Here is a 20,522-nt window from a genome sequence, read left to right on the forward strand (position 1 = left end):
ATTTTCAGAATTATCTCCGGATGACGGACCCCTGCTTTCACCAACTCTTCGCATTGTTGACCCCCTATATTAAGATGCAGGACACATGCATGAGGCTTTTATTTTATTTTTTGGTTGAATAATGATTTGATTTTGTATATTTTCTATATTTTTGGATGCATAGAATGCACTTTTTGGTTAAGTTCTATTGGCAGATAGCATGTCTAATTTTATTTGTTTTCTTTTTTTAATGCACAATAAATTACATAATAATTACATAATACAGAAATTCCATCCTGAGAGACGGGATGTGACGTGCTTTGAGAGGGGGAGGGGCCTGGTGGTGGGGCTGTGGAAGGAGGAGGGCAGAGGTCGAAGCGATGGCGGCGTCGTTGTAAGCGTGGGGTGAGAGCCCAGGTGAACCGCATAGAGTCCCCACCTAAAGCTGCAGAGGAGTGAGCCAGGTGGCTGCTGAAGTGGTCACACCCGCGGCGTCCCCCGCCCGCAGCCTCCATACCCCTAGTGGCTCCGCTTCATCCCGGACCCCGGAGCCCCGCTCATCCCTCCCGCGCACCCCCCCACCTACTTTACTTGTCCCCACAGCCAGCGGGGACAGCCGAGTGTGAAGGGAGAAGCAGACAAGAGATACTGGTACCCCGAGTACCGGCGTATATGCACAGAATCAGAGCAGCTGTGGAACGATCTCCCGAATATTGAACGGAGAAGGAGCATCAGAGAGAGAGGAGCGCCTTGCCACCCCACGATGAACACTGGTAATCCTGCCTAGTCCAAGAGGTCTGCAAGAGTAAGGTAGGACTTTACCGATTCTTAAGGGAGAAGCAGGCTGTGAAGGCACCCAACCTGGGTTTTACTGGGACTGTGAAAAAATGACCCATGTGAGTAAAAGCAAGATCTTGATGGTACTTAATGGAACTTTATAGTGCGGGGATACGTGTCTGTGTCATATAAATGAACTGTCCGTGGTGCTGACATATTGTTGAACTAAGAAATCAGAGGGAAAGTGTGCACACCAGCAGCCCCAGTAATCCCAGTAGATAGGGGGGACAACCGCAATTCGAAAATCAGGGGGGAGAAGAGCGGCCTGAGAGTTACCCTCCGTTTGTAGACCAGAAATTAAAAGGGGCACCTGGGGGGACACTGGATTGTAGAAACCGTGTACTGGGCTTGTCTCCGTTGGGTTCTTTTCCTTCCTGACTGGGGTTGCGCTCGCTCTGAGATCAAAAGTTGGCATAGTCCAGAAGCAGGGAACACGAGAGGACGTTCTCAAAAGCAGGCAGAGCCCAGCAAGTCTAGGGAGAGTTTGAATTCAAGCACAATACAAAAATATTTAAAAAGCCCAGGTCCAGAGCATAAACAACAAGAGGCCAAAGAAAAAAAAAGGTCACAGCAAAGAATAAAGGAGTGCAAGGGGGTCCCACAATATAGAGGCTCAGGCCGAGGTAGAACCAGGCCCAAGCATGGAATCTGAACACGCTGCCGAGGCCCCTCCAACTAAATATGAGATGCAAGAAATGCTCATCAAGCTGGAAAACTCAATTAAAACGGAAATTTCTAATGTCAGATTAGATCTAGGACACCTCCTCAGGCGAGTAGAAGAGGCGGAAAAGGTGGAGGAACAGCAGGCCCAGGATATAGAGATCCTTAAATAACAGGTAAAAACCCTGCAGGGGGATCAATACGAGCTGAAGTATAGATTGGAGAAGCAGGAAAACCAAAGCAGGCGTCAGAACCTAAGGATTAGATCCATACCGGAGCAGAATGGGGAAGACCTGTTTATAGTAATGAAAGAACTTTTTAACCCCCTTTTAGGAAGGAGCCTGGAGGGTGACCATAAAATCGACAGAGTCCATAGGATAAGAAAACCCCGAAACATTAGAGAAGATGTGCCCAGGGACATAATAGTAAAGTTCCACCAATTTGAGGATAAAGCAAAGATTTGGAAAAACTTAAGAGGGGCACAACCATTGAAATTTCGTAATCAAGAGGTCCAAGTATTTTCAGATTTGTCAGCAGGAACCCTGGCGAGAAGGCGCCTATTAAAACCTCTGTTGGATGTATTGAAGGGAGCCAACCTGAAATACAGCTGGGGCCTCCCATTGTCAATAAGTGTGACAAAGGAGGGCAGGACATTCAAAATGAAAAATATGGGGCAGGAACCTGGAGATCCCAGTCCCAGACATTCCAGATGGGGTTATGCCTAGGTAGAAGGGTAGAAGTTCGGTATCTGTGCCTATAAGAGGGGGGGGCGTGGGGGAGGGGGCTGGGGGGGATTTGGGCGGTTGAGGGGAGGGTGGACGGGGGGAGCGGGGAGATGGAGTAAAGAAGGGGGCAGAAGAAGGCCCTGCAAGGCCCCACACCTATTGTAGGGGGGGCCACTACAGCTGTCCACATCCAGTGCCCCACCCTGGAGCACGAGGGGAAACAGGTTGGTAATTTGATATTCCCGACACTGGGTCCCATCGGCCTAGCAGTGGCCGCAGGAGGGAGGGGGGTTGGAGGGAGGGAGGGGGGGAGGTGGGGCGGGGGAGGGGAGAGGGGTGGGGGAGGGGGGGAGGGAGGTGCCCCTGCAGCTGTCCAATAGCGAGTAAGGCGGCTGATGGTGGGGATAGAAGTTAAGTGTGTCTCCTACAATGTGAAAGGTTTAAATTCACCAGGGAAGAGGCAGAAAATTCTGAATGAATTACAGAGGTACGATGCCGATGTGGTCTTCTTGCAGGAGACTCACCTGGTGCAGGAGGAAAACATCAAGCTGAATTCAAAGAATTTTCCAGCATGGGTTTATTGTGACTCACCTATTAAAAGGGCGAAGGGAGTAGCTATCGGGTTCTCGAAAAGGATCAAATTCACACTGATGGAGAAGTTGGCGGATGAAGAGGGGCGGTTTCTGTTTGTAAAAATTATTCTAGGGGACAGGAAATACACATTGGCTAATGTTTATTACCCCAAAAGAGACCCGATAAAATACTTCTCCCGGACCCTAAGGAGACTGAGTGTATTTAAGGAGGGGGAAACAATCCTGGCAGGTGACCTTAATTTTTGTATGGATCCAGCCTTGGACAGGTCCTCTGGGACCCGGGATATGGGGAAAGGCTCATTGATGAGATTAGGGAAGGATATGCACGATAGTCAGCTCATCGATATTTGGCGGGTACAACACCCCAAAACGAGAGACTATTCCTTCTTTTCCCCGGTCCACAAGACCTACTCGAGGTTGGATTACCTGTTAATCGACCATAGCCTGTTGGAGTGCATAGCAGATTCAAAGATAGAGGCTATTACCCTATCAGACCACGCTCCAATCTCCATGACAGTAAAGCTTAGGGGACTTTTTAGGGCCCTGTTCTCTTGGAGGTTCAATGAGGCCCTCCTTATGAAAGACTCAGTGGTGGAGAAAATACAGTGTGAAATAGATGAGTTCTTCACATACAACGAGTTGAGTGAGATAACGGGGGGAGTTCTGTGGGAGACACTCAAGGCATACATAAGAGGGATCATAATTTCCATAGACTCAGGGGAAAAGTGAGAGGGGAGATTGAAGAAAGAAAATCTCGTAGCCAAAATCTATCAGCTGGAACAAATACATAAAGCCTCATTAGGAAAGGATGAGGCTACATTTAAAGAACTGACACTAAAAAGAGAAGAGCTTAGGGAGTTATTGGAAGAAGAGATGGCGAAAGCTAGGACTGCACATTTAAAAAGGTTCCACATGCAGGGTAATAAGGTGGGAAAACATCTAGCATCAGTCACGAGGAAAAAAAAAGACGAGAACTACATAGAGAAGATCAAAGACAGTAAAGGTAAAATGAGGCATACCACAAAAGATATAGCAGAGGAATTTAGACAGTTTTTTGCAGGACTTTATTCGGGTGGTAAAGTAGGAAAAATTAAGGGAAATAAGGAAGAGAAGACGAAGGAGTATTTAAAAGGGGTGGGACTTCCCACGCTGTAGGAAGCAGACACATTAGAGCTAGAGCGCCAGATAACGGAAGAGGAGATATATCAGGCATTAAAGTCTTCCCCCACGGGCAAAAGTCCTGGGCCCGATGGCTTCACAAATAACTTCTACCGGAAATTCAGCAGATCCCTGGTTCCCAGGCTGCGCCAAATTTGGAACGGTCTTGGGAAGCAGGGAGTTCTCTGTAGAGATGCCCTGCTGGCAGCTGTAACACTTATCCCAAAGGAGGGGAGGGACAGGACATTATGCTCGAGTTATAGGCCGATCGCGCTCCTAAACGCGGATACTAAGCTATATGCGAAGGTATTGGCATCTCGGCTGAAAGAGAAAATGCCCTTTCTGGTCCACTTAGACCAAGTGGGATTTGTCCCTGGGAGGGAGGGAAGGGACAATGGGGTGAGATCTCTCCTGATAATGGAGGCATTTAGAACGAGTGGGATCCCCAGTCTACTCCTGTCAATTGACGCCGAAAAAGCGTTTGACAGGGTAGACTGGGGATTCATGTTTCATACACTTGAAGTAATGGGAATAGGGCCCACAATGTTAAATTGGATAAAAATTTTATATAACCAACCTGCAGCATATGTAAAGGTTAATAAGACACCCTCAGCTCAATTTGTTATGAAAAATGGAACGAGGCAAGGTTGCCCTCTGTCGCCACTTTTGTTTGTCCTGGCCTTAGAACCCCTCCTAGCTATGATCAGGAAAAACCCTGATATAAGCGGCTGCATAGTGGGTGGGGAGGAACACAAACTAGCCGCCTTCGCGGATGATGTACTGTTCTTTGTTTCTAAACCTAGAATCACGATCCCAAACCTCCTAATTAGCCTGAGGAACTAATTAGCCTCAGGATTGTCTAAAGACACTGAGGAGAGAAAAAGAAAGTGGAGGGCTCGCTCTCCCAGATTTTAGGTTATATCACAAAGCAGCGGTCTTAGCACGAGCACTAGATTGGGCACATAGTAGAGAAACTAAAAGATGGGTGAGTTTAGAAGAAAGGATGAGTAATACACAATTAAGTCACGCGATTTGGAATCCCCCTCATGTTAGGGGACTGGGTAAGGATACACACTATATCACACAATACACATACAAAATCTGGGATCAGATGCACTTAAGAAATAAATGGGATTATAACTCCCCCTTAATTTTTTTAAATGAGAATTTGCTCTTCCCTCCGGGGATGGAGATAGTGGGGGGCAATTGGATATTAGATAGGGAGGCACAGGTAAGGGGTATAATCAAACGGGGAAAAATAATCACGTATCATGAAATGGCAGCACAAGAGGGGGTTTGGATCTTAAAATGGGTGGAGATATGCACAGTTAGCTCACTTTATTGCTAGTCTTGCTAGACCCTTAAGGGAGGAAGCGGAGTATAGACCGATAGAAAAACTTTTTAGTAAAGATATGAAGAAGGGCAAAATTGCAGCAATCTATAGAATCTTGGTGAGAGAGCTGGGGGTGGAGCCACCCCCGTTTATTAGGAAATGGGAGGAGGAACTGGGTGCCTCTGTCGATGGTGAGGAAGTAAAGCGCATATTAGAGGCAACACATGGAACGGCAGTGGACTCAAAAACCAGAGAGAGCAACTATAAGTGTCTGACTAGATGGTATATGACCCCGGTCAGAGTTAGTGCATTCTCCCCAGATAAGTCTCCGAATTGCTGGAGAGGTTGTGCAACTCCAGGATCTATGTCGCACTTGTGGTGGGAATGCCCAAAAATAAAAAACTTCTGGCAAGAAGTGATCAAAATAATTGAGGAAATAACAGGCAAGGCGATCCCCTTCGACCCGTGGGACTGTTTGTTCCATAGGTCGGAAGGGGGAAAGAGACGGTACAAAACCTCAATAATCCCGGTACTATTAAACTCAGCCAAAAATATCATCCCTAAGAAATGGCAGAAACAAGATGTGCCGAGGATAGGAGAGTGGGTGGCTAACGTCAATGAAACATATGCTCTGGAGCGATTCGAAGCAAGTAATTCTACAGGAAGTGACTATGATACACAAGGGGGTAAATGGGATTGTTGGGCCAACTTTAGAAAATCCGAGCGCTATTTAGAAGCAATCACATTGTAGGACGAGACCTGGAACATTAGAAACCGCCAAAGCTTGAGGTGATAGCGACAGCTGCAGGGGCCAGGGAGGGAGAGGGGGGAGGGGAGGGGATAAATCTGTGTAAAGACAAGCAGTGAAGTGTTGATTTATTAAATTTATAAAAAAGTAAAGAATACGCTACTATGATGTGACGATAATGAGATGGGATAAAAATGACCTAACCAAAGTGATTTAATCCTCTCAAATGAACTCGCTGAAGTAGCAAAAAAAAAATAAATAACAATTACATAATACAATTATTATCCCATTAAAGAAGAAGAGAATGTGCGCTGCATTTCAAGATTTCATAATTTGCCACGTCACGAATGTTAATTCTCCATTATGAATACTAGTTTACAAGAACGATCGCTTCCAGCTTGCTTCCGAACATGCGTGTTTGTACTTTGGACTTTTGTTCGACACACTTGTGTACACACGCTCGGAAAATCCAACAACAGACATTTGTCCGCGGAAAATTTTAAAGCCTGCCATCCAACATTTGTCTGTGGAAAATCTGACAACAATTGTCTGATGGAGCGCACAAATGGTCGGATTTTTTTTTCGGGTCCTGGCGGGCAGCATGATTGATGAAGGATTTACACATTTTTTTTTTCTTTTTTAATAAAGGAATTGTCAAAAACTGTGTGTGTGTTTTTATTATCGTTAGCTGACAGCTAACGAGTCGTTGGTTGTTAAGGACGTGGTGGCCAGCTTCCCGGCCTGTATGTGTGTTTTTATTTCGTTAGCTGACAGCTAACGAGTCATTGGTTGCAAAGGACGCGGTGGCCAGCCTGCTAGCCAACCAAATATTTGTCAAACAACAGCGTGGGGGTCCCCTCGACCCCCATGCTGTTTTTTGACATGTGATACCACCAGCAAATCCTTGGTGGTAAATATTGCATGCTTTTTTACTCTCTGGTCTGTTTGTGAATTGAACTTAAGAGCCTTTTATGCAATATTTACCGACACATTTTTTTCCCGGTAAATACCGCATAACTGTTTTCTCTTTACATTTTTAGACTTTATTTACCGCATACAATAATGTATGCAAATGAGTAATATGTTACCCTTATCGCATCCGTTAAAGCTTAGTGAATTGACCTCTATATCTCATAAAAAATATACAATATGTACCTAATTTATATCATATTTGCTCATTAACAAATTCTAATTTAATTCTGTGTAATGATATGTTGATTTTCCAAATTTGAAACACTGTCATTTGGAAATATAAATAGGAAAGATGGCATTAGGATGTGGTTGCCAAGCATCACAAAATACTCTCAAGTCTCTTCAGTTCCTTTGCTGACACTAATCTTCTTCTTCCACCCACTAAAGCATTTCCGATTTCTAATCTTTCTCCCTCTGGCTGTGCTGCTGGGGTATCAGTTCTAGTATTTGCATGCTTACACCCCTGCTGTCTGGGACCCATGTGTGCCCCCTTCCACCTGCTGCCCAGGCTCCCCTGTGTGTCCATTTCCCCCACAGTGCTGTCGGCTTCCCTCTTCTCCCGCTGACAGCTGCTGAGGGCACACAGGGGGGTCATTTCAGGATGGAGAGCGGGGGAAAGGGATTGTAAATGTGTCATATATGTGTCATATTTACTGGCCCTTCATTTCCTGAATGAACACAGTTAGTGATCACTACAGATCGCTCCTTTGTCCATTCATCACCGAAGCATAGCAAACTGTATTAACTATGCTTCAGTTTGTGAATGAACAGGATGCCTCTGAGTGCTTCCCATTCATGAAGCTGTGCAGCTGAGGCTGCAGAGAAAGGGACTGATGCATCTAGGTCCCCTGTTCCTTTCTCAGTCTCAAATGTGAGACATCACAGTCTGTTTAGTTCCCTGATAGTTCACAAAAGTTTCCCTCCAACAGGGCAGTTAAAAAATGTAAAACAATAAATGAATTAATAACAAATAAAATTGTAAAAAAAAGTAAAAAAAAAAATAATTCTGCAAAGTAATTAAAAAAAAACGAATGCCGTGTACACACAAGCGGACTTTTGACGGACTGAACTCCGAAGGACTTTTTGTCGGAGTTCCGACGAAACGGACTTGCCTACACACGATCACACCAAAGTCAGACGGATTCGAACGTGATGACATACGACCAGACTAGAATAAGGAAGTTCGTAGCCAGTAGCCAATAGCTGCCCTGGCGTTCCTTTTGTCCATCGGACTAGCATGCAGACGAATGGATTTTTCGACCAGACTCGAGTACGTCGGAAAGATTTGAAACATGTTCTATTTCTAAAGTCTGTCTGATTCTTCAACAGCAAAGGTCCGATAAAGCCCACACACGATCGAATTGTCCGGCGGATTTATTCCGTCGGACCTTTGCTGTCGTAAAGTCCGGTCATGTGTACACGTCATAAGGGCTTGTTCACATACACTTTGCTTTTTGAAGAGCAGTCAGCATTTGGATAGTTCTTCAGAGAACATTTGAAAGGCAGCGAGGACTCTCAATCTCTGCCACGGCTGTGAAGCATAGCATCATGGCTGTGGCATGTGCATACCGCTTGCCACTGCCTCAGTTGCTAAAAGGGGTAGTGGTTGGTGGACAGTAAAAGCATAGCTCAACCATGGGGTCTTTACTGCCCCCACCCTTATATGTGAATGAGCCCTAAGGACTCATTCACACAGGTAATCTGGCCGAGTGAATGAGTGGATTGTTCATGCAGCTGGAGACACCGGTAACTCTAATGGGCCATACACACAATAGGATTTTCCAATAACAAATGTTCGATGTGAGCTTGTTGTCGGAAATTCCGACCGTGTGTATGCTCCATCGGACATTTGCTGTCGGTATTTCCGACAACAACTGTTTGAGAGCAGGTTCTCAAATTTTCTGACAAGAAGACTTGTTAGGGGGGTCAAGACAGGAGTCGTCAGTAGCAGCAACTGCGACTGCGTCTTCACACTCTCACTTTCTTTAATCAAGAAGACTTGTTGTCGGAAATTGCGAGCGTGTGTACACAATTCCAACGCACAAAAGTCCACGCATGCTCGGAATCAAGCAGAAGAGCTGCACTGGCTATTGAAATAAATTTTTCTCGGCTCATCGTACGTGTTGTATGGCACCGTGTTCTTGACTTTCGGAATTTCCGACAACATTTGTGTGACCGTGTGTCAATGGTTTTGTTGTCGAAATGTCCGATTGTGTGTACATAGCATAAGGGGATGCAGCGGCTGTATGAACACAGCCACAGGTTCTAATTTGGCAGGTGTACAAGTGTGGGTGAGTGGCCCCAAATGCACACTGTCTTTGTTCATGGTCATACACCTTCACCCACATGCCTGTAAAATTAGGACCTGCGGCTGTGTTTGTACAGCTGCTGCGTCCCCATAGGGTAACATACTGTATGCTGTCTGCACAAAGCAGGTGGCGTCAGCCACATAAACAAACCACTGACTCACACTGTACAGGTCACAGCTCCCATCTGAATGAGCCCCAATACCTCATTCCTGTTAAGTAGGCTGTACGAGGCCCCGCAATTTCAAACAGCAGCCCTGCCTGTCAAAATACAGTTAATATTGTTGTTCATATTTGAATATAACCAGATTTTTGCATTTTATATATATATATATATATATATATATATATATATATATATATATATATATATATACTTGGAGTAAGACAAACAATTCTGACCTTCAATTACATTCCTTGTAAAAATTCACTGAAATAGGAGCTAAGCACATTCCTAGTGAATTCATAAAGAAGACATCAGAAATCATTTGCATGTATGCAAATATGAAAACACTTACAAGATATGTAATGACACAGAATCATTTTAAATCATTGAGAAGATAACATTATTATTTCTAGTAAAATTACTGTATTGTTAAGGGTAAAAAAATCAAATTCCTAAAAAAAAACTATAAACAACAAACAACTCACACTACAAATTACATAAGGCCTCATGCACACTGGCCAAAATTTGAACCCTGAGCTTTTTTGGTATGACAAACATGCGACAAACATGCATAGGGCAGTGTATTCAAGTGAATAAGCCGCCCTATACACGAAACACAAAAATATGTGTGAATTGTGCTTTTAATATCTCTAGCGGGAGCCTATGTTCCAGCTAAGAGATATGTGAATGGGGCCTAAAAGTAGGTATGAGCTACAATGGCTACATAGTTATGTATTCATTGAAAACATTGAAACTAAATATAACTTAGTTCAGTGGCACAGAGGAAAATTACACGTCAGAACTTTTCCTGTTAGCAAAATTTTTGTTGGCATTGCCACGATCTGCAATGCTCCATTAAATTGAAAGAGAAATATGAGAGCAAAATATGCTGCAAAATGTAGGGGATTAAACGGAACTTGTAAGAACAAAGATATGAGAGCTGCCACTGCTGGCTTGTTTTTAAAGGTGTTGGGTGCTGGGACTGAATTAATTATTTTCCTTGTCAAAAGAAGTTTATTGAGTATACAATGTTATAAAGATACATAAAGTAAGTTTACAAGGATCTATAAAGTAAGCTCATTGTTTTACAGTAGGGTTTATATAGGTAAATATCATGAAATTTCAAATATTAAACATTGGGTTCACGTAAACCTAAATTAAAAATATATATCATTTCCTTAGTTACTTTTGTAGGTATTTAAATGATTTATACCTACTATACATATTGTTTACAAGTAGAATGTATATAGGTCAAATAAATTCTGATAATGAGCTTTAATCGTAAGGTGGAGAAAAGGAAAGAGAAAGAAGAAAAAGGGTTGAAAGGTAGAGGTATGGTCCACAAGGTTGTCCCGTTCGTCAGTTTATTATTCTTTTTAGTTCTCTTTGAAGCCTTAGAATGGGTGTCTCTGTAAGTCATTTAATCTGTTACCATGGCAACAGGACAGAGTCATTGAAGTTTGACAGGAACTGTTGTTTTATCCAAGGATGCCAAAGTTTTTCAAATTTTGGAATTTGATTTTGATCGATGGCTACCATCTTAGCATGGGACATTGTATTATTCATTCTGTGAATTGTTTCTGCTAGTACCAATGTAGGAGATTTCCATGCCTTGGCCACTGTTTGTTTTGCAGCCGTTATTAGTTGGATCATAAGTTTGAATTGAGAGAGTGTTAACCATTCCGGTTTTAGATTAAGTAAAGTTATTAAAGAAGTATGATACAGCGCTGCGCTACAAAAACTAAGATTTAAGGAAGCAGCCAACACACCCATAGACTCAGGGAAAAAATAACAACTAGAAATTCACAGTGTGGCGCTATTGAGTGAATAGAATGTGAATAAACTAGACAATAAATGACATCAAATAATAAAAAGTCTCACGTGAGCACTTGTGATAGTGACTGGTGGAAAAATAATACATATATGTGCTTTAAATAAATATAACATCAAAGAACAAACTCAATATGAAGTCCATAACACCAAGATAAAAAGTCTGTGATAGCAGTGTATAAATAGTATGCAGGTGTTCTTCTTATACGTGCAGGAAGATCAAATAAACCCGGTAGCCTGGTAGATGGATGAACCATAAACGACCAGAGGTGCACAGAAATTTAAAAGTGGTGCCAGGACCATCACCAGAAAGTATGGAGGCTTACCGGAAATAGTGGCCTGAAATAGCATATGCCAAAACAGATCAGAAAGGCTTAATGACCAATTGGTCTAGATGAATTGTCTGGTCAGATGTCATCACCACATCACCGGAGGGAAGGGGGGAAGTAATCAGCACGACTTCCTCAATAGTAATCACACCACCATAAACCAAGCGAAAGATTCATGTAACATGTGAGGGATGAAAACACTCACATAGTATAATAACATTTTAACTTGGATTTATTAAAAATAGCATTAAAAAAAACAAACTCACATTTTTTGCAGATCAAACAAGCATGTAAATCAAGTAGCGGTAGTTGTGAGGGGTCCACCCAACATGTTTCAACTAAAAAAGTCGTCTTTTTTAGTTGAAACATGTTGGGTGGACCCCTCACAACTACCGCTACTTGATTTACATGCTTGTTTGATCTGCAAAAAATGTGAGTTTGTTTTTTTTAATGCTATTTTTAATAAATCCAAGTTAAAACGTTATTATACTATGTGAGTGTTTTCATCCCTCACATGTTACATGAATCTTTCGCTTGGTTTATGGTGGTGTGATTACTATTGAGGAAGTCGTGCTGATTACTTCCCCCCTTCCCTCCGGTGATGTGGTGATGACATCTGACCAGACAATTCATCTAGACCAATTGGTCATTAAGCCTTTCTGACCTGTTTTGGCATATGCTATTTCAGGCCACTATTTCCGGTAAGCCTCCATACTTTCTGGTGATGGTCCTGGCACCGCTTTTAAATTTCTGTGCACCTCTGGTCGTTTATGGTTCATCCATCTACCAGGCTACCGGGTTTATTTGATCTTCCTGCACGTATAAGAAGAACACCTGCATACTATTTATACACTGCTATCACAGACTTTTTATCTTGGTGTTATGGACTTCATATTGAGTTTGTTCTTTGATGTTATATTTATTTAAAGCACATATATGTATTATTTTTCCACCAGTCACTATCACAAGTGCTCACGTGAGACTTTTTATTATTTGATGTCATTTATTGTCTAGTTTATTCACATTCTATTCACTCAATAGCGCCACACTGTGAATTTCTAGATTAAGTAAAGTTAAATATGGATCTGGTTGTATTATTTTTTTAAATATTTTAGATGCAATCACGAAGACTTCCTTCCAGAAGGTTTGGATTACTGGGCACGTCCACCATATGTGTAAATATGTGCCTATTTCTGGGCATCCTCGAAAACAAAGAGCTGAGGTATTAGGTGAATATTTTGCCACTCTAGCGGGTACAAGGTACCAGCGAGTTAGGACTTTATAATTTGTCTCCAGTGCTAAGATGTTGGGTGAAGATGACTTAGATGTGAGCCAGTCCGTGTCTTCCTCCCACCTCTGAACGTAAGAGGGTCTATTAAGATTTGCTACTCCATATAATTGATTATAAAGTGATGAAATTGTACCTTTAGCAAATGGATCTTTTGTACAGATTGATTCAAAAATGGATAATTGGGATAATGGTGTATCCCCCTTTAGGAATGGTGTATAGAAATTTTTGATTTGGAGATATCTAAATATCTCAGAGTTTGGTAGATCATATTTTTCTTTAAGCGATGGGAATGAAAGGAATGATTTAGATGCTATGAAGTCATTTAGTGTCTGAATGCCTGATGTTGTCCAAGCTTTAAAAGAATTTGGGTAGATCCATGCCGGATAAAAGGCCGGATTTCTGATAAAAGAAAGGAGAGGATTGTGTTGAGATTGTAACTGATATTTGGTTTTTAGTTTATCCCAGAGAGATAAGAAGTGTTTAGTTATGGGATTATGAATTTTAAAGCGGTCTTTAGGATCAAGCCATAATAAATTTGATATTAATAGAGGGTCATTTTCTGAAGCCTCTATAAATACCCATAATGTTTTGCATGGTATTTGGACAGACTGGCCAAATGTGCTGCTCTGTAGTAGTTAGTAAAATTAGGGTATCCCAGGCCTCCTTTATTTTTGGGAAGATGTAGTGTGTGTATAGGTATACGTGGTTTAGAAGAGCCCCATATAACCGAAGTTGCTCTTTTTTGTACTATTCTCAAAAAATAGGAAGGAATTGGAATAGGGAGGACTCTGAATAGATAAAGCAATTTGGGTAGAATAGTCATTTTGATTGCATTAATCTTCCCTATCCAGGATAAAGGAAGTTGCGACCATTGTTTTATTAGATTTGTGATCTGTCTTAATACAGGAGGATAATTGGTTGAGAATAAGTCAGAATGAGATGCTGTTAAATGAATTCCAAGATATGGGATTGATTTTTCTGCCCATGTGAATCGTAGTGCAGCCCTAGCCGGGATCAATTCCATGTTTGTGAGTGAAATATTAAGCACTAGGCATTTCTTAGGATTAATCATAAGGCCGGATAGGGCTGCAAATCCATCAAGAGCTGGTATTAAGTTAGGACCAGAGACCTGTGGTGATGATAGAAAAAGTAATATATCGTCTGCAAATATACATAATTTGTGTGTAATACCTCCTACTTCAATGCCAGTTATAGTTTGGTTTGTTCTGATGTATTGGGCCATGGGTTCGAGTATAAGGGCAAATAATAAGGGAGATAATGGGCAACCCTGTCGGGTACCTCTTTCGATATTAAAGGCTTCAGATTTGTATCCAGCATATTTTATATAGGCTTTGGGTTTATTATATAATGCTTTGATCCATGTTAAAAAGTGGGGTCCAAAACCCCATTTTTGTAATGAATATTGCATATATTGCCAGGATACTGTGTCAAATGCCCTCTTAATATCGAGAGATAGAAAACATAAAGGGATTTTCCGTTTTTTAGCAATATGTGCCAATAACACTGCCCTGCGTATATTATCACCTGCCTGTCTATTTGGCATGAAGCCTACTTGATCTCTATGTATTAATTTTCCTATAATGCTATTGAGGCGTTTTGCTATTATTTTTGCTAATAATTTAATATCGAGGTTTAACAGAGAGATAGGCCGATAATTCACACAGGAAGTATCATCAGAAAGGGGTTTTGGGATCATACAAACAATTGCCATTAGTGTTTCTTGCCGAAAAGAATGTCCATCTAGAAGTTTGTTAAAAGTTTCAGTGAGAATGGGAGAGAGTATTTCTGAGAATGTTTTATAGTATAAAGCCGAGTAGCCGCCTGGGCCTGGTCTTTTGTTAAGTTTTAGGTCTTTTATGGCGTTAGCAACTTCATCTATAGTTATAGGCTCATCCAAACTGGTTTTTTGATTCTGAGATAACTCAGGTAAGGTTATTTTTGAGAAGGATTCAGCCTCTGTAGGATTAAATTCATTGTTTGTCTTGTATAGAGTTGCGAGATGTGAGTGAAATTTATGGACTATTTTAACTGGATTACAAGTGTAAACATTTTTTGATAATTTCAAACGTATTGGTTTGAAAGATTTGTTAGTTGAATTTAATGCCCGAGCCAAATATGTACCTGGTTTGTTTGTATTCATGTAGAAATTGTGTTTGGAGCGTTTGAGGGATTTATCAACTGACTCAGTGAGAAATAGATCGTATTCCAATCTAGATTTTTCCAGATGAGATTTTGTACTCTGAGATGGATTATCTTGAAATGATATGTAGGCTGCATTAAAATTGAGTTCTAGTTTTTTTGCTAGATTTTTGCGTTCCCGTTTAAATAGTGCCATTTGTCTTTGTATTGTACCACGCAAGACAGGCTTATGAGCTTCCCACAGTGTTATTGGGGAGATGTCTGTTGTATTATTAATTGATATGTATTCCTTTAAAGCTTGTTCAATGGCCATCTGATGTAGTGGGTGTTTGAGCATTATGTCCGGTAAGTACCACGTTGGGTCATGCGCTTTTGGTATGGCTGAGGCTATAGTAGTGTATACTGCATTATGGTCAGACCACGGAATCGGAATTATATCTGATGCAATAATTTCTGGTATCATTCCTATTGTTAGAAAAATATGATCTATTCTGGTGAAGGTTTGATGAGGATGCGAGAAATAAGTGAATTTCTTTTTCATTGGGTTACTTTCTCTCCACGAATCTACCAGATTGTATTTGGAAAGAAGTTGAGAAAAAGGTAATCTAGAGGTTATTTTGGATGGTGTAAAAGGTGATTTATCTAGAAATGGGAGGAGGACCTGGTTCGAATCCCCACACATTATCACTGTTCCTATTTTGTGTGTATTAATCACTTGTAATATATGTGAGAGGAATGGTGTAGGTTGTTTGTTAGGAGCGTAGTAGGAAATCACCGTGATTGCTGTATCCATTATATAACCCATGAGTATCAGGTATCTACCTTCTGGGTCTTTAATTTCTGATGATAAGGTGAATGGTGTGGATCGGTGAAATGCAATTAGAGTTCCCCTTTGCTTAGTACAGGCAGAAGCCGTGTAAATTTGTTGATAAAAAGGAGAAATATATTTTGGAGTAGAATCTTTGGTGAAGTGTGTTTCTTGGAGGCATACTATGTGAGCCTTCTTGTTATGGAAAGTACGGAAGGCTTTGGTCCTTTTTTGAGGGACATTTATTCCCTGAACATTCAGGGAAAGTATATTCAGTGGTGCCATGGCAATAGATCAAATAGTTTTGACTTACTTTTTGTTATGCAGAGCTGACTGCGCAGATCAACCTGTGTGGACTGAAGAGATGAATAGATAGAAAAGAAACCAGTGAATTCTGGAGTAAAGAGTAAACAAAAAACATATGAGATTAGATGATACATTGTATAAATTATTTTTTGCAAGTAATCACAATTTACCCGTGAAAGAGAATAAATATCTCTCTCAGGGGAATAAGTGCCTTCGTCACACTCGCACATAATATGGTTGGGAGAATGAGGAGGGCTAATGGGGGTACACGGATCTTCCGCTTACAGGAGAGAAGTGCTATGTCAAAAGACATCAAAATGATGTTTCATTAATTGGAGTGCAGAATATAGTTTTTGTTGAAATTATTTATTCCAGGGTGGTTGTATATGGTTAGTCTTGCCCTAGGCTAAATAATTCAGTTAGAAAGGTACGGTTAATAACATTGGTATTGATGAAGATAGTTTGAATTATTTGGGGATTTTAACCCTTTTAGAGTAAACAATTACATATTTTATTCATATGTAACTGTTTAGATATGTTAACTCATAAAATTGAGGTTGTATTGCTTCAGATTAGAATAAACAAAAACATAATTCTAGGAACTAGTTAGGTAATAATATATTTGTTTTAAGAAAAGAAAGAAAAAGCTTCCATTACTTCTGGGTTATTGAACATATTTGTCCTAAAAAGTAATAAATCTATTGTTATTACCTGATAATATATAACTGAACAAGAATTTCCTTATTTCACTTATATATTCTAAGGCTATATGAATCAGAAGTAATAAGAAATATAACTGGAATGTAACATGATCCCACACAGTGTGTGACTATCAGAATGCAGTTACATTCAGTTATAAATATAGGTTTTTATAGAGAACCATCTCTTAGTATAATAAATGAAGAGATATCAGGAATTAGGATGTCAGTCCATTGAATCTTCTTGGTCCATGGATGATGTGGCATAACGGCCTCTTTTGTGAGAATGATGATTCCCATTTTGTTCTGAAATTTTCTGGGTGCTGCCTGAAGGTGAAGATGATGCCATTCTTCTGCGTGTGGGAGTGTTGCTGCTTGTGGGTTCTGTCAGATTTAATTTTAAAAGGGTTTGTTGTAGTTCATCTGCTGATCTGCTTCTGTAAATTGTACCTTGGTAGTTAAATCTGACTGAAAAGGGGAAGCCCCATTGATACATAATGTTGTGGCGTTGCAGTTCCATTAGTTGGGGTTTCATGGATCGTCTTTTAGTAATAGTAAGTTGGGATAGGTCAGCAAAAATTTGATAATTGTGTCCTTGAAAATTAAGTTCCTTTTTTTCTCTTGCAGCAATTAGTATTTGTTCTTTCGTTCTGTAATAATGAAATTTTGTGATTATATCACGTGGGGGTCCATCTTTCTTTTTGGCTGTGAGGGCTCTGTGTACTCTGTCCAGTTCTAAACGTTCAATAGGGATATCTGGCTTTAGTTCTTGTAATAGCGCAGTAATAGTAGATTGCAGGTCTGTCACAGTTTCAGGTATTCCCCTTATGCGCAAGTTTGAACGTCTGGCTCTATTTTCGTAATCTTCGAGCTTAGTTTGAAGTATTAAATTCTCTTTTTTTAATTGTTCCAATTCTGTTATATTTTCTTGGGTTGTAATTTCAATTTCATCCATTTTTATTTCTAAGGCTGCGGTGCGGTTTCCCAGCTCTCTTATTTCTTTGGTTAGGCTTTTTGTTATTTGGTCTGAGGTTTGTTTTAAAGCCTTATGAAGCATCTTTTCAAATTGTAATAATATTACTGGGGATGCTGAGGAGTCTTGTGGAGAAGTTTGTGAGAGGATTTGTTCTGTATCTGACTCAAATGGAGAGTCTTGCTGTGACATTTTCTGTCTGTGAGAGTGCCCTGATGCTGTATCTTGTGAGGTGACTGGAGCTGCTTCAGCTGCAGTGAGTGCCTGTGAGCTCTTTGTGAGGTGATTTTTATTTCTGCCACGGTTTCCTCCCAGTACCATATTTCCTGCCCAAACTTTCACAGTTTGTTCCCTGGGGCAAAAAGGTTCAAATGGATACCTTTTGAGTCTGCAGGCTCTGCTTTGTCCTTCTCTTCTCTCCTCAGCGGTGTGGAGCTCTAGCAATGCATGTCTGCTCCGCTAGGCTCCGCCTCCTGCCCCCCTGAATTAATTATTTTGAGAGTCACTGAACTGAAACAAGCATGAAGTCCATGATGTCTGTAAAACCTTAACTCCCATCTTTCACATTACTAGGTAGCATAGCCAAGATCATGGCGACTGCTCCCCCCTCCCAAAAAACAAACAAAAAACAAACAATATCACAGGTCCATTCAAATGCATAAAAAACACCTGTTCCACAATTGGTTCACTTCCATGTGACATGCAAGATGACATTAGCGTGCAACAGACAGGGAAATACTGAAGGATAGTAATCATTTTTGTGAAACAAGTATTTGGATCAACATAGTTGCCAACATTTAAAATCATTTGGATGGACGCCTGTATGGGCTTAGGAAAAAACTGAAGCCCACCAGCCACAAAGCACTATGGGGCATGGCCAAAAAGTAGGTGTGGCTTCAAAACATATATCTCTCACATCCTTGTTCTCAGTGGGATAATATAAACTCTATCAATTTAAAAAGACATTTTATTATTTGCAACAATTCAGATTCTCTTCAATATCCACTTGCTGACCGCAATATATACACATATATATATATATATATTTCAACTTGCAAGTGGTCTACCGGGGGTTATTGCTGAAGCTATCAGCCAAAACCCTGGTATTTTCTTTTCAGTCAGTAAATCTCTTTATAATGTTGTCCTCTACCCCACACCCCCTGCTCACCAGTTTTTCTCAGGCTTACCATTCTTACCTGCGAGCCCGGGAAATGATCTGACGGTTCGCATCGCTGGTCACAGAGGGGAGCAAAGGCAAGAACTAAAAAGAACATTACTGATGTCAGTGAGATAATAGAAGCCCCATCATTGTTCTCTTGGGATAAAATAAGCCACATCATTGATGTCAGTGATAAAAGTCCATATACAGTACATAAACTCCATTTAAATATATACATCTACTGCCCGTCACTTTGTACCTTCATGACACACATTAATTAATCAATACAGACATCCATGTCACCTGTCATCACATAATGTATTGCAATTCCCAGTTTTATACTGGTGCATGCACCAGTCTATGTAGAATGTCAGTGAATTAAGTGACATTTTAGCAGTGGCACTATGAATGGCGTAAAGAAGCAGCTCAGGCCAGGGGCAAAATTTAGGATGGAATGTTTCCATCATGACATTTCACTCCTGTCCTTAAGCATAAAAAAACTGAATCCACATAAGGATTCTCCACTTTCTGCTTTAAAAAAAGCTCATAGTTCATGTAATAGACTGCATTGTTGCTGAATGCAGACTATAAAATGGCATAAATGGCAGTGCTTTGCAGTTTAGTGGACACAGAAACTAATACATCCATGCTAAGAATGCTGGAATTTGTATGTATGACCTTTCCATTCAGATAAGCTGGAAGAGAACCACAAATCCTATGACAGTGAGCAACAGGGGCAGGAGCATATAAAAAGTAAAGCCCGGAAACCTGAAGGGGAGCAGAGGAGAAGACCAGGAAAGAGACAAGACGTGTGAGAGAGTGGTGGCTGATTCAGGAGACCACAGGCTAGAATAGATTGAGCCGGAGAGTGGAGAAGAAGATTGCAAGATCGCTGTTCGTATTAAGAGACAGGATAGTCGATCCTGCAGGCAGACAGATCAGTCATCACCATCTGCAGGAGGACATTGAGAAAGGGGGCCCCCAGCAGCAAGGCACCACAAGTTTTGCACCACTACCATAAAAGACTGGGTGAGAGGGTTTTTAACCCATACCACACTGCAACATGCTAGAACATGCTCACTTGTTATTATTGTTAGTTACTTGAGTTCAAGATTTTCGCAACACAGACACATAGAGAAACATGCTCTTTAGCCCAATCATCGCTGCCCAGCTCTGTTGCCCAGTAGGGATGAGCCCGATGTTTGAGTCGAACATCGGGTGTTCACCGAATAGCGAACAATTTGGGGTGTTTGCGGCAAATTCGAAAGCCGCAGAACACCCATTAAAAGTATATGGGAGAAATCAAAAGTGCTAATTTTAAAGGCTTATATACATGGTATTGTCATAAAAAGTGTTTGGGGACCTGGGTCCTGCCCCAGGGAACATTTATTAATGCAATAAAAGTTTTAAAAAAAGCAGTTGTTTCAGTAGCAGTGATTTTAATAATGCTTAAAGTGAAACAATAAAAGTTAAATATTTCTTTAAATTTCG

Source organism: Aquarana catesbeiana, linkage group LG08, assembly GCF_042186555.1.
Source record: "Aquarana catesbeiana isolate 2022-GZ linkage group LG08, ASM4218655v1, whole genome shotgun sequence".
NCBI classification, from domain to species: Eukaryota; Metazoa; Chordata; class Amphibia; order Anura; family Ranidae; genus Aquarana; species Aquarana catesbeiana.